This window comes from Dreissena polymorpha, chromosome 1, assembly GCF_020536995.1.
Source record: "Dreissena polymorpha isolate Duluth1 chromosome 1, UMN_Dpol_1.0, whole genome shotgun sequence".
Lineage (NCBI taxonomy): Eukaryota > Metazoa > Mollusca > Bivalvia > Myida > Dreissenidae > Dreissena > Dreissena polymorpha.
In genome coordinates, this window is record NC_068355.1 from 45,376,441 (window position 1) to 45,392,232 (window position 15,792).

The following is a 15,792-nucleotide window of genomic DNA, read 5'->3' on the forward strand; positions in this document are numbered from 1 at the left end:
CTGAATATATTGGTGTTGCTGTGCTGCAGCTTTCTGCAGGCTTCCATCAATGCCCTGTAATGGAGCCATGCTGGGAGCTGCTCGGTTGTTTCGGTTCACCACTGGCTCTGTCCTCAAGGATGCACTTCCAGTCTCCTTTGAGTTGTTTATCTGCACTGTTGGCTTTGCATTTAGGGCATTTTTCACGTTCCCTTGGTTCAAGCTGTTCTGTTCACGGTTGATGTTATCTGCTGGTTTCTTGGCTCCAACCTTCTGGCCCGCTTCTGCTACAGGTGGCAGTCGCTGCTGCTGCTTGGACTGCTTGTTCTGCTGCTGTAACTTTGCTTGCTGTTGTTGTTGCTGCTGCTGTTGATGTTTCTTCAGTTCTTGCTGAACCTTGAGCTGTCTCAAATGTTGGGTTTGTTTCTTCAGCAGTTCCTGCTGCTGCATTGTGACCTTAGCGATATGATTGTTGGAAGGATTGACCTCTGCCGCTATCGATACTGCTGGACTCATATCACCGTTACCCACATGGGGTGAGGGGTTCACAGGCTGACGGTTCTTGTTATGCTTGGCAGTGAGAATGAGTTGATTATCACTACTGGGTGGAGTGGTATTAGCCTTGCCTCCTGTGGTAGCGGGGCCTGGGGTAGGAGAGGACGCAGACATGCACGAGGCTGTGATGAAGACGCTCTCGCTGGTTGTAGAAAGACCACTAGCTACAAGGTTACTGAGGTTACCAGATGACTGGATGACTGTGGAGACAGGCAGCGTGCTGGAAGTGGACTCTATCTCACACGTGATGTTCACTTGAAGTGGCGGCTGATCATCTTTGTGTTTTCCTCTCCTCTATACCTGATGATAAAATGAAATGAGCCGCGCTCAGCAAAAAGAGGGTTTAATGCATGTGCGTAAGGTGTCCTCCAAGATAAGCCTGTGCAGTCAGCACAGGTTTATCAGGGAAAACACTTTCCGCCTTAACTGGATTTCAACTAAGAAGAGACTTTCGGCAGATAAAAAATACCATAAGTGTGGAAACTTTAGTCCTTGATTACCGTAGGTTTCCACGTATAGCGCGCAGTGTTTTACCTCCAAAATTCAAATTAAAAAGCTGGTGCGCGCTATACATTGATACAACACTATCCTGGCTGCTGAATTGGTAAAAAATATGTTGTGTAAACTGAGCTCGCTTACACATGAAAAGACGTTATTGAATGAAACGTAAAAATGGGTGGAGCTATGAATACACAGTTAAAATTGTCGTCTGCAAACAAAATAGCGGCCGGTCGGAAATGTCGTATTATAAGATTAAAAATGAAAATAAGCGTGACAATAAATTAATTATGTCCAAGCTGACTATCTATCTAAATTAAAGAGTGATAATTAAATAATTAGTTCTTTGTCGTCGATGTTACAACTTTCTGCCGATTTTCAATTGAAATAAAAAGGTGATAATTAATTAATTTGATCGTTTTACTCACACACTATGCTAACTAACAGCGGCGTATTTTAATCAAAGGAAAACGTGAAAAACACGCGCAGTTTAATTTAAGTATAGTATAATCGTACAAACTGAGGGGGCCATTGTCGAAACAACAAGAAGTCGCTACTTGTAGATATGAATGCGGTAGAAGAAGTTTTGGTCGAAAATAAATTTGTTGAATAAACTTGCGGACATTTCTTTGTTTGTGTTTTTACACTTCTTTATCGATGAATTCCGATGGGGATTGTTGTCGACAGTCCAGAGAGCAGGCAAGGGTAGGTGCGAACGAGGTCTTTTTTGCGGGTAGCAGTAGGTGTGAAAGGGAGTCATTTTGCACTTCGTAATTGGCAGATGTTATTGAGTAATATGTGCCACGACTTGTTAAGACGCTAATTGACATTTGAGACACTAAATGACACTTGAGAACGTGAAGATATACCATTGCATTTTGTGAGTATAAATATTGAACGTTCAACAGTGGTGTACTTCAACAACTGTATCCCTGTCTCCCATGCGACATTCAAATTTACCGGTAATGCCCATGCTTTCCCCGTGGAAAAATCCCACGATGTACACTAATTCTTATTTTCTCACGTTTTTCACGAAATGCACGTGGACTGTTAATCTTTTGCTAGAAAATTACAAAATTGTCAGAAAAGTATAGTGCTATGCAGCCCATGCTCCTAATCATAATGACGCTTCATATTTTGAATGCTTAATTAAGCTTTCCAATGCCCCGGATTATTGGATTGTGCGATAGTAATATGGCGGCCATTTTCGGTTCGATTTGGTGGTTTTATTGTCTTTAAATATTTTTTTCTCCATTTTTGCATTAAAAAAACAGCCTGCGCGCTATACACGGGAGCGCGCTTTACGTGGAAACCTACGGTAGCCTGTGCGGACTGCACAGGCTAATCTGGGACAACACTTCACACAAATGCATTAAACCCCCTTTTAACAGAAACAGCCCAAATACATCTTGAATATTGATTTTATAAATTCTTCAGTTAAGCTAAAGAATTGCTCAAGTAAGTTTTCTTTCAAGAATGACAAAATGAAAGTTTTTGATAACTTCTTCATAAGTAAGCATAGAATTTACCAAAAGAGAATTTCATAACCACTAAATTTTGCACATTTAAAAACCTGATGTTTTTTAGCTGATCAAATTCGCTGCTGTAAAAAAATAATGGCACTATTGTTCTCGGATGTCTGAGGTACCGAAAGGGTCCAAAGGTTTTGCATCGGTCATCACAGGCCAAATATTGGTCAAACCATCTTTGACAATCAGCATGTAAATAAATCAAAAAATATCTGACAAATACTAAATGTTTAACAGTTGTTAAACTGTAAGATGATCTTATTTATATAATTTTCTTCTGACATATAGGCTTTTTGGTATTTGTTTAACACACCAATAAAATCATTAATTATTTCACAGAATCTGCAAGTACATAACTGTTACATACCTAGACACTCTCCTACCTTATTGTTCTCCCTACTGGTGTCACCTTGCCTGAACCTGTCTTGACCTCCTGTCCCAGGACCAGCAGAGGAAGGGGAGGGAGTCTTACTAGAGGACTTGCTGCCCCTGTCAGAGCCCTGCTTTCTCTGCTGCCAGGAGGCTGCCTCCTTCTTCTACCTCTCTGCCTCCTCCTTCAGTCGCCGCTGCTCCTCAAGTTGTCTCAGGCGCAGTTCTCGCTGCTTCTCCTCCTTAAGTCTACCAGCTTCCGGCCTCGCTTCTTGTCTCGCTTTCTCTTCAGCCTGCAATTCACAAAATCATGTCATACCGCAATCTACCTGTATCTCAAAAAGTAGTGATAAGTATAAAAACATTCTAAATTCAAGCAATAGCACTATTTTAATTCTGTTTTCACAATCCATTAAATAACAAGAAACCGTTGTAGACAGGTGATGCTCCCAAAAGTTTTTTTTGTCACAATATTGCACTATATATTCAGATAAAAGGAAATGTCTTGAGGGGCATAACATTGGACAAAATAATACGATGGATGGTTTAGCAACTTAAAAATTTCAAAGGGTCATAACTCTCTAAATAAATCATCTATCCAGAACCCACAATAACATGCGCATCTCCTCATGGTAGTGAAGCTTCACATAAAGATTCATTGAATTCCGGTAATAAGTTGCTGAGAAATAGCTCGGACAAGAATTAATTTAATTTATGGGTTTGTACATAATGTTAGGAAATCAGATATGACCTTCTAGTAAACCCTTGGCCACTGTTAGGCCATAGAAAATAAATAACTAAATTCTCATCAAAATTTTGGGGAAAATTGGGCAGTTGGGTGGGGTTTATTTTGTATTTTTTATTTTTCATTTTATGTGTCGGACCTATCTATAAGTAATGAATTGTTCATGAATTTGTTGGTTTATATGCATAACACCTATCTGTATGCAGAAACATAGATAACAGAGATAAGCAGCTCGCCAAATATCGGCAAACTATTGCAGGTTGCGGGTTTCCGCGAGATAAGCGTGCAACTGTTTGTCGGTTGCCACAGCAGTTTACACGCTTATCAACATTTCTGAAACACGCTTTTGCGTTTCAGTTTTTGAGATTTGAAACAAATAAACTGTTATGTATTATTAAAATAAGAATGTATACGGTATTATCAAACAATTGTACTGTGCCAATTAAAATAAATCACATGCCGCATTGTTGAATTAAGCGATTTTATTCGCCTTCAGTTTGAAAAAACACACACCATGATAACCGGTATTTAATGATGGTCTTTGAAATACGATAAATTCAAATTAAGAAGCGTTCAGAATCTTACGTCAAACAACTACTAATTGGTTGTTTTAGATTTTTGTTTTTCATTTTAATTGCAGTGTTTAAATTTGATAAATCCGACTACCATTAACGTGTAGTATAATTTGAATAAAGCTCTGAACAAAATTGTCTTCTTATTCTTGGTCTGCTCTAATCAACTGTTTGTGTTCATTGTTCTCTTTAATTACCGCTAAATTCAATGCACAATTTTACCAATTATAACATTAACACCTAGAGTATATGTATAGAATAGAAATCTTCAGACCCTTATACTGTGCTATTCTCCGTAATTAAGCATATCAATCTAGTTATTTAGTTACTTCTCTGTGTCTCTTCACCATGTCTGAAACGGATTTTGTCTCATGGGATGACGAGGATTTAAATCTGGATTTACTTCTAGGTATACCAATTATGATGAATATTGTGATATTTATTGTGATAGTGAATTATGATGAATATTGTGATAGTTAATTTCTTCAGGACTTTACTCAGTTAGTTGTGTATGAGTGACCAGAATGCAAAGTTAATGAAAAGAACATATGGATTCCGTATGTTGTAAAAAAGCATCATCTAAACTTGAAAAGTATGTCCTCTTAATATGTGCATTATGAAGTAAACGGAATGTGTCCAGGCTTCTACAGAGGAGCCTATGCAACCATTTATGTGATAAAGTCTCTTCAAAAACCTCTGTAGTAACATTTTAGTTTGTGCAATAAAACCATGCATGAACATAATTTTTACAGTTTAATGATATTTATCAAAACTTCATTACTCATGGACAAATATATCAATACACCTGGCATAACAAAACTTACGCAATTTATAAAACATAACACATATTAAGCAAGTTGTTGATATTACAAATAACATATTAGAAGAAAACAGCTAATATTCTGCAGTAATGCAGGCAACAAACATGAAAGCATAAGAGCCATTATCGTATGAGGCAGGGTATTTATGTTTCTGAAGAAAAATCATTATCACATAAGAATTTTTCATCATGGAGTTTGGACTACAAATGTGACTAAAGAGTGTTGACATGTTTTTACCATTGCCATATAAGAAAAAATGCCCTGCCGCCTGGCCATGTTTTAAAACCAACGGGAACCATTTTTGAACTTGTCCGAGATATAATTGGGACACATTTTTTTACCAAGTTTCATGAAGACGGGACAATAAATGTGGCCTCTAGTGCTAAAAAGGTTTTTCTATAGCCATATATAGACATATAAAGAAAAATTCCCCACCTCCTGGTGCCAATTTTTTTTAAACCAACCAAAACCATTTTTGAATTTGCCCAAGATATAATTGTGACACATCTTCTGACCAAGTTTCATGATGACGGACAATAAACTGGAACCATTTTTTAACTTGTCCAAAATATCATTGGGACAAATGATCTGACCAAATTTCACTAAGATTGGACTAATAATGTGGCCTCTACAGTGTTATCAATGCAAATTTTTACGCGGCCTAACACACATCATGCAACGGACAAAAGGCGATCACAAAAGCTCACCATTAGCACATTGTGCTCTGGGGAGCTAAAGGGCAAAAAGATAATCACTAGAAATTTGTTCCCACAACAAATGGTCCTGGGCAACTTCCGAACCATGAGCATACACAGTAGTGTGTCCTGCTTCATTAACACATACTTTCATACTTAAATTTGTCTTGTCATTACTTTGATATGAATGTAAACAGAGCATGTCCAGGTCTCTTGCATGCGTATTGACAATATATGGCTTTGGATCACTTCGTTAACCCTTAAAGCGCTGGAGCTGAATTTTAAAGGCCTAAATTGCAAACAGTTTGGATCCAGATGAGACGCCACAGAACGTGGCGTCTCATCTGGATCCAAACTGTTTGCTATTCTGATAGTATTCTTTGAAAAAAATTCGAAGAAAATGCTAATTTTAGAAATTCAACAGACGACATTTTAGCAGACGACAAATTTCCCAGCATGCAAAGGGTTAAGTATGTAACACTCAACCCTGATAGGCACAGTGATCTCAACTTGACAGTCTCCAACTTCTGAGTCTGGTTCTGTTGTTGACGATGACGAACCACAATGAGTTGCTTTTTCTTCATACATTGCGGTGTTGAGAGAAGTATCATCCTTCGTTATCAGTTATGGATTTATCCTAATCCAGCAGGAACCAATCGTCAAGTGATGTGGGTGATGATTCATCAAGTAAATGTCAAGATTGCTCGTGCTGCTTCTGAACCCCATAACTCAGTCGCTCCCTTCTGGGCATGGCCAAACTGAAAATACAAATTAGCATATCAGATGAACACCAAATCACATGATATGTATTATATGCTATTCTAAATTTAAAATTTAAATAAAAAATACAAAGGCCTCATGGAGTTATTAAAGAATGCATTTTATGATGTTTCATAGGTGAATTCTTTTTCTTTCTATCAGCAACCCGACAACATTCAGGCTGTTCAATTGATTTGTTACTGCATATTGAAATAATGGCAATTTCTCCATAAGATATAACAGTCTACTGCAGTTGACTCCCTAAAAGCCAGTTATCTTTAAAATAGGATTTATGTGTGTTACATGAATATTACATTGTAACATAAAAACACTTCCATAATGAAGAAATCCTTACCTTGTAATAGAATCAGCCTAATTTTTATTAAATCATTGTCATATTTCAGCAAATGAACACAAAAAGACAATAAACAACCAATCCACTATTTAAACCACACAATATCTGCAGGTAATAAGACAAAGGGTGCCGTTTGTCCGGATTTACAATTTAATCGGGTGCCAATTGTCCGGGTAGACAAATTTTCAGGGTGCCGACTGTCCAGGTATGCAAAAAAACACTGGGTGCCGAATGTCCGGGTGCAGTTGGTCCGGATACCTTTTATCGGCCTATACTACGTTATGCTGTGGAGTCAAAATTATGTAGGAGCGACTGTCCGGATTGATACAAGAATGTAGGAGTGATTGTCCGGGTTGGCAAAATAACGTAGGAGGGACTGTCTGCCCTGTCAAAACATCGTAGGAGCGACTGTCCGCCATGTCAAAACATCATAGAAGTGACTGTCCGCCCTGTCAAATTTAGCATAGGAGCGATTGTCCTTAGGAGCGATTGTCCGGGATTCGTTTGAAATTAAATTCTTAGCTTTAATTTTCCTTCATTACGGGATTAATATTAAATTATTAAATTCGGTATCCGGAGAGGCGCCCCCCCCCCACCCCCCTTATCAAAAACTGCCATCCCATCAAATCTGTTGGGGCGGAGAACTGCCCCCCTGTCAGAATTAAGTAGGCGGAGTTCTGCCCACTCACAAATTCTTATATTAATTATTAAATGACTTTGTATCAAAACTAAATTTATACATTAAATCATATATTAAATGATCAATTAATTAAAACTGTCCTTAACTTATAAAACTGAAGCACTCTTTAATTAAGCACATTCTTCAACAGTTTTAACTACACAAAATAAACTAACTATTATTTATAGGAGGTTTTTGTGCGACGTCACAATAGGGGTTTTTCCGTTACTAAAAATAGATTGGCTGTCAACTTCTCGATCGCGGCCTATTATATTGTATCAGAGTATAGGTCGTCGGAAGACTTAATACTTACAATTTCACAAAACAAAACTATAAATACCCGTATTCTTTTTTAAGTAAGACTTTAAAAAATGATATTTCAAAAATTATAAAACATATAATAATTTGAATATTATTGTAAGTGGTGTGGATGGGATAGTGTTATTTTTCATCAGAGATTGAAATTAAGTGTAAGGGGTGTATTGAATCAGTCATAAAACAAAGCCCTTAAATAGCTCAATACATTTCAATCTTGAAATGCAGTTTTAATTTTCTTTTACATTGAATGAATTTTCGTTTGGTTTACATTGAATGAAAATATTAATAATTTAAGCATTCCAATTAAAACAAGATGCGTTTGTGAAACACAATGTCCCCCTATATGACGTATGACCTTGAAGGATAACCTTGACCTTGATCCTTCACCACTCAAAATGTGCAGCTCCATGAGATACACACGCATGTCAAATATAAAATTGCTAGCTTCAATATTGCAGAAGTTACATTACATGAGCAATTTTGACCCATATATTTGACCTAGAAGGATGACCTTGACCTTTCACCACTCAAAATGTGCAGCTCCATGAGATACACATGCATGCCAAATATCAAGTTGCTATCTTCAATATTGCAAAAGTATTCATAAAATAAGCGATTTGGGCCACATATATTTGACCTCGGACCTTGATGGATGACCTTGACCTTGACATTTCACCATTCAAAATGTGCAGCTCCATAAGTTACACATGCATGCCAAATATCATGTTGCTATCTTCAATATTGCAAAAGTATTCATAAAATAAGCGATTTGGGCCACATATATTTGATCTCTGACCTTGAAGGACGACCTTGACCTTAACCTTTCACCACTCAAAATGTGCAGCTCCATGTGATACACATGCATGCCAAATATCAAGTTGCTATCTTCAATATTGCAAAAGTATTCATAAAATGAGCGATTTTGGCCACATATATTTGACCTCTGACCTTGGAGGATGACCTTGACCTTTCACCACTCAAAATGTGCAGCTCCATGAGATACACATGCATGCCAAATATCAAGTTGCTATATTCAATATAGCAAAAGTTATTGCAAAATGTTAAAGTTGGCACAAACCAACCAACAGACCAACCAACAGACCAACCAACAGACAGGGCAAAAACAATATGTCCCCCACTTCGATAGTGGGGGACATAAAAACGGGGAACGGACAATAGCCCTCTAGGACATTAGCCCCTAGAACATAAGCCCCTTGGACAAAAGCCCCTTTAAAAAAGTGCACGCCAGGACATAAGCCCCAAGTCCAAAACTTTTTTTAAAGTAAGCATTTTTATTTCATTTTTTTAAATTTCATAATGTTAATACAAACAATATATAGCTTGTACCACACACGTAAATTTTAGTGTTTTTTTACAATTTCTTTACTATTTTTTCTTTGGACTCTATTTATTTTGCAAACATTTCTGACACCATCCAGAAGTCTAAAATTACCTTACAGTTAGGTACATAAGAAACAAATTGTGTTTTTGTTGCTGTTTTTTTTATATAAATAACCCATTAATTCCATAAATTAAAAAAAAAAGATGAAATTAAATACCTAAAAAAATGAATGTTTAAATAGGTAGGGGCTTATGTCGTGAGGGGCAAATGTCCTAGGGGGCTAATGTCCTAGGGGCTTTTGTCCTAGGGGCTAAAGTCCCAGAGGGCTAATGTCCTACACTCCATAAAAACACCTGCATATTGTAAATTGAACTGTCATTGCATGTACATGTATATTGAAAACTCTTCTCTAGTGATAATGAGCGATAAAAATCTAGCATTTTATGATACCATAAATCTACACATTTAATTTATTTTACGCAAGTATTTTATATCCGTATATAATGACCAAACGCGATTGCTTGTTTTCATGATGATGTTTCGAACACTGCTGCAGTAACACATGATCTTTACACATTATAGCAGAGTTTACATTTGCAGGTACTCGTTAAATACGTTAATTGCGTAGCAGTAAATTTGTAAAATATTTTAAATGTATAGTTATTAAACACTTTATTGTTATGTTTAAACTGGCTAATATATATACTTAATAGTTCCTAGCTGTTAATCCATTTCGGACAAATGTCTATTTTTTTTATATATGTTCAAATATTTTATTAAAGCAACTGGTAAGTTTTTGACTTAATATGCTAAGAGATGACAAGGAGGTATCATAAATTGTGTTTAATGACCAGACAAATGTGGTTTATGCTGAGACCCCATACAGAGTCATACAAGTAAAGATCCCTGGGTTTATTACACACTGTTTTCTTAGTAATTGGCTGGACAGTATCCATCATATCGAGATAATGGGTTTGTGATAAAGAAAGGGGCAATTAAACACTGGGTTAAAAATGCTGAAACAAAGAGTGTCAAAACTGGTGTGAACAATTAAATAAAAGCATTTACATTTATCAAGAGGATTTAGTTAATCTCTAAAAAGGTAAGTTTTTACAGACAAATAGGTTCAAATCAGTTTCTATATGTTGATTACATAAATTCAATCAATTTGTTGTTTGTTTTCGTCCTTATTTGTGTTCGCTCATTGGATTCGATTTAATCTGAAAGAATTTTAAGTTCTGAGTATTTTTTTATCTGCAAAAGGGTCGCGAATATGATTGTAACCTTATCACGATGCGGTTCATCACATGCAAACAATAGCAGAATGGCCGCAGTTAATTTTACGGCCAAAATTTGAGTATGCGCAAACATGACTTCATTATCGGAATCCCCAAAACCTCCTATACTAATTTGCACATAGTATGATTGCGAATGAGAATTAAGTCTACTTAAAAATGTTTATTATACAAAAATAGATTTAATTGGGGAGGGCTAATATGAAACCATACTGTCGGCTAATGGGATTGTTTACCCTCGGGACTTTGGTTAAAAACCATTGCCCGAGCACACTGCTTAACATTAAAACTCTGCATTTAAAAGGTCCACAACGGCCATAAAATGAACAGCCCGATTTTACTGGGCTGTACCATTGATACAAAATATAAAACTTTGCAGTGTTGGTGCGGTGCTTTAATAAAAATCTAGTAGTTTTAAAAATTAGCTTTACACTTGGTTTGTTGGAGTCTTTAAACTTTGTGATCTGTGTTTTAAATGTTAAAATCCAAATAGGATTATTTTAATAAAATGTCTATAGAAAAAAGGAATACACAGATGTGTAATATGTTTGAGAAACAAACACAAAATAATAATATTTGAGGGTTTCCAGATCACAAAGTGGTTTAACATTGCCACTATATATTGACATAGATAGTCAAGTACCATTTTTATGTGTATATTTAAGGTTTAAACGAAATGTCATACAACAAGATCTAATAGATGGAAAGATATACTTATCTATGAACATTAATTAGTAGGGATGCTAGAGCCTGATTTAACAGCTCTCAAATGTAAAGTGAGTTTGCATGTATACATGCAATTATATGAGAAAAGAAAAGAAAAAAGATAATATATATTAACACATAGGGAGTATAACTCTCAAATCTATATTAATGTTGCAATTGAGTATTTAGAGTTATTAAAAATTGTAATGTGTATAAATGTATGTATGTGGCTCAATGTTAAACACTTGCAGACAGGGAATATAGCCGTAATGCTCCAACTTAAGACCCTATCTGTATGGAACTAAAGAGGATTGGGCTTTGAAAGAAGGACGTCCCCCCAGAGTGGCGTTCAGACAATATTTAAAAGAAATTTAATGATAATATTTATATATTTACAGGTAATAGCTTACGTGTCGCCAAACGGTTACCTCTTTAGGGCCACATAAAAAACAATGGTAAAACAATGTACTTTACAGTTAAAAATTAGACAAAACAAACAAAGTTTATACAAGAAGGCAGATTATGTACAGAATGTACAATATTATATGCACTTATTGATAGGTAAAATAACAAGTTGCCACCCTGGGGGGTTAAAAGAAGGAGTTTGGAAGTGTAGGTAGGTGTGGTGGGGTAGGGAGTTTCCAGCAGGGGCAAATCAGCTTGTGTTTGTGTAGGGGAGATAATTTTGTATGGAGAAGTATTGATGGTTTTGTCCCCTAGACCAGAGAGTGTGCACAGTAAATGGAACTAAGAAAACTACATATGGTGATTAATAAATAAAAAGAAAGAAAAAAAAACACTCTGATGTTTAATATACTGAAATATTATAGTAATATGTGGAATTTGTAAACCACATAAATGTTTAATATACTGAAATATTAAAGTAATATGTGGGATTGGTTAACCAATTTATATAACAATGCATAACAGAACACCTTATTTACTTACTATACAAAATTAGTAAGTTTCTCAAGATTAAGTTAAAAATTGTACATCAGTACTTTATTTGTTATGATTGTTGATATACCGCTTATAGGGAGAGTTACAATAGTCCCATAAATTGAAAATACCCTCAGAGAATAAAATGGTATTGCAAGGTGTACGTGACTCTGCACCGTGCACTCCTGTCTGACATGGTTCTTCGAGTTTGAAGGAGAAGGGGGATGTCAGAGGGGAAGGGAGGGGTGCAATGCAGCCAACATACCCAGGTTAATGGTCATCCTCGTCCTTTCTTTTTAATAAAAACTGCCATAAAATATGTATATATTAAGAAACTGAATAATGTAAATGGTGGACTAATGTCATACTCTCATAAAAAATGTATTAAAATAAAGAAGACCAGGTCAATACCATTGGCCTGATTTAGAAAGGGCGGGGTAGAACAATAAACCCATTAAAAACTAAAATAAAAGTTGTGTAAAAAAGACACAAACCAACACAATTACTAGATTGCGTCAGTTTTGTGCAAAGATTACACAGTTTAAAGAATAACAGTCACAAGACTGGATAATTGGATGGGTGTTGGCTGCTCTCCCTCCCCCAATGACCTAGATTCTGTCAGTTTTCTGGCAATCTAGTAGGTATTTGGCGAGGGCAGAGAAGACCGGGCCCCTAGCTGCTCCCTTGGGGTCTAGCATGTTGGAAAGGTTTAAAACTAGTCCATGGGAGTGCAATGCAGCTTCAAGGTGATCCCTCTGCGCCTTATGGTTAGGACATTGCAGCAGCATGTGGGGCGCAGTGAGGGGTTCCTGGCACCTAGGACATGCAGGGTCTATACCGAGGACATACTTTCCCGCGCCACCGGGTAATAGGGTGGTTCCCATCCTCAGGTGGCTGATGGCTCTGTCAAGCACAATGCTTGCTGAGTATCTGTCAGGCGGCCTGAGGGTTTTCGCGGGTCTGGTAAAAGTATGTCGGCCTGCTCATTTCCACTGATGTTGACATGTGCTGGACACCATACTAATGTGACCTTTAAAGATTTATCTAGGCACTGTTGATGAAGTTCCAAAATGCTAGCTAAAATATCAGGCCTAGATCTGCTATTTCTGTTTTTTATAGACTCAAGAGATGACATTGAGTCTGATAAAATAGCAGTTTTAGTAGGTTTATTGACCAATATCCAGCACAGAGAGTATTTAATTGCCAAAAATTCTGCTGTAAAAATAGAGAGATTGTTGCTGAGCCTGTGCGTTTTACTAATGTTTTTTGAAGGAATTACAAAAGAGTTGGCTACCAAACCAGAGTTAGGGCATTTGGAGCCGTCAGTGTAGATTTTTAGATGCTCAGCATACATATTATCTATAAGAGAGAGAGCTTCTGACTTGATGAGTTGTGGCAAGTCAGTTTTCGTTATTTTATTAGAGATTGATAGGTCAACATCAATGGGTCCAAGCGTCCAGTAGGGGGGGGGCTTGGAGGGCCTCAGGTCTGCTACAGGTACCTTGTCGAGACCGGCATCTTCAACCAGGGTCCTAATACTCGCACCAAAAGGTAAGGCGACATGCTTACGCTTAAGTATTTTCCCCTTGATGGAGGTGCCAATCCTGACAAGTTTGTTAACAGGGTTTGAACCATGCCGAGACTTAGCCCTGGCCCAGAAGTTAAGGTACTGTTGTTTTCTACGCAAGTCTAGAGGCAGCACACCGGCCTCCTCCTCAAGCAGTGCACCAGGTGTACAGTTTAGGGCTCTCAGAGCTATCCTTAGGGCCTTGCGTTGAATGGCATCAACCATTTTTAGGGCGTTTGGCTTTGCACATGCATAGATTTGGGCTCCATAATCTAGCTTTGGACGTATAAGGGACTTGTAGAGAGTTAAGTGGCTATTTTTATCTGATCCGAAACCTGTGCCTCTTAACATTCTCATTAAATTTAGGTCCCTTTCGCACCTTTCTGCCAAATATTTGAAGTGGTGAGTCAAAGTTAACTGTTTATCTTGGTACATACCTAGAAATTTCACCACTTTTTCAAAGATAATTTTGGTGCCGCCTAAATTTAATTCCAAAGAGTGCTGAAATTGGTCGCCAAATAGTACTCCTACTGTTTTGGTTGGAGAAATTTTGAATCCCCATTCAATTGCCCATTTCCATATGGAGTCTAAGCCTGCTTGAGCTCTCTTTTGCAGGCGTAACATGTTAGACCCATTTAACCAAGTGCCTGAGTCATTTGCAAACTGGGAGATAACCATTCCTGAGTCTTTTACGGCATCAGGTAGACCGTTTACGATGTGGGAGAACAGAGTTGGGGATATTACCGACCCCTTGGGGGTTCCGCGGTCAGTTATGGCTACCTCTAGTGATAACTCCCCATCGACCCTGACCTGGATTTTACGGCCCTCTAGGAAAGCTCTGAGGTAGTGGCAGGGCTTGCACTAAGCGGCCTACGGCCGTATATTACGCCCGAAAATTGTTTCCATACGCCGATAACAAAACCCCATGACGTCCACTGTACTTCCTTAAAATTGGTCATATGCCAAAAATAACAACCTGTGACGTAAGCTTTCGATTAAAATAACACTTCAATCAACACACGTGACTGCTTTCTGCCGACTCAATGTGTTTTGCACACGTCTCGATCAGTCTAAACTCCGCCTCCTTATATTTGCTACCGCCCGCAGGTGATTAGCATTTTATTGTGTGTTGTTTATCTAATGGTTACACAATATACCCCCCCCCCCCCGCGCGCGGATCGCAAATTGACCGTTACAAAGCAGTCGCTTAATATTGGTTGCTTTAACAACACACTCGTTCCTCTTTGCGCATGCCGTATGTTGTCTAATGATTAGGAGATAACTGCTGGTTTTGGGCAGACGGCACGATAAAGAAAGACGGCAAAAATAATTTAAAGAAAAACAAAACTGATCAAAGTTTAATTAATTACATAGATTCACTACCGTATTAGGTCCCGCGAGTTTTCTCAGTTTGTTAATCCACCGATAATTACGAGTAATAACCATCTTATATAAACACAGTTCATTTTCTATACTAACAAGTCATTTTACTAGTCAGAAACATTCAGAAAACACATTTCCTGGATTAGATATAAATTATCCGAGTAGAATTAAATTGATACATCATGACTTTCGGCATTGCAAATGGCTGACCTATTGTAACATTCAACCCGCTTTCAGTTCAAAGCTGGCGATTCAAATTACAAGTAATGTTGGTTCAAAAATGGAGAAAACATTAAATGGATTTAACAAACATTTGATAAGTTTTGTTAAACCAGATAACAACATGGAAAGTTTGGATTATTTAAGTTAAACTGGTAAGGCATTTATTAAGTGTACATATTTCGGACATGTATAGTATTCGGATAAACAGTAATTGATATACTAGATGCTCCATCATGACCATTAAGATTGTGTTTTGTTGCAAATGCAGTCAAAGGGATGAGGATAATAAAATGACAATAAATATGTGATGAAAAGGTGCAACCGCACATATCTCAAATTACTTAAATGTGTTGAATGATTTAAATGTGTTATGATTAAGAAGATTTTAATGAGAATTTATTGTTTTTAGAATGAACATAGTAAAATGAAAGAAATAATAAAAGTTTTGAAATTAACATGTTTTGT

At 37.2% G+C, this 15,792-nt stretch overlaps 1 long non-coding RNA gene across 1 annotated transcript in view; it reads right to left on the reverse strand.

Annotated features, from left to right (window-relative positions):
• Window positions 1-720: 720 nt before the first annotated feature.
• LOC127865133 (uncharacterized) overlaps window positions 721-15,792 on the reverse strand; it is a 48,062-nt gene continuing 32,990 nt past the window's right edge. Inside the window, exons 2-3 of the long non-coding RNA XR_008042507.1 lie at window positions 2,945-3,223; window positions 721-834 (exon numbers count right to left, since the gene is read on the reverse strand). This is a non-coding gene — a long non-coding RNA (uncharacterized LOC127865133). The remainder of the gene's footprint in view (window positions 835-2,944; window positions 3,224-15,792) is intronic.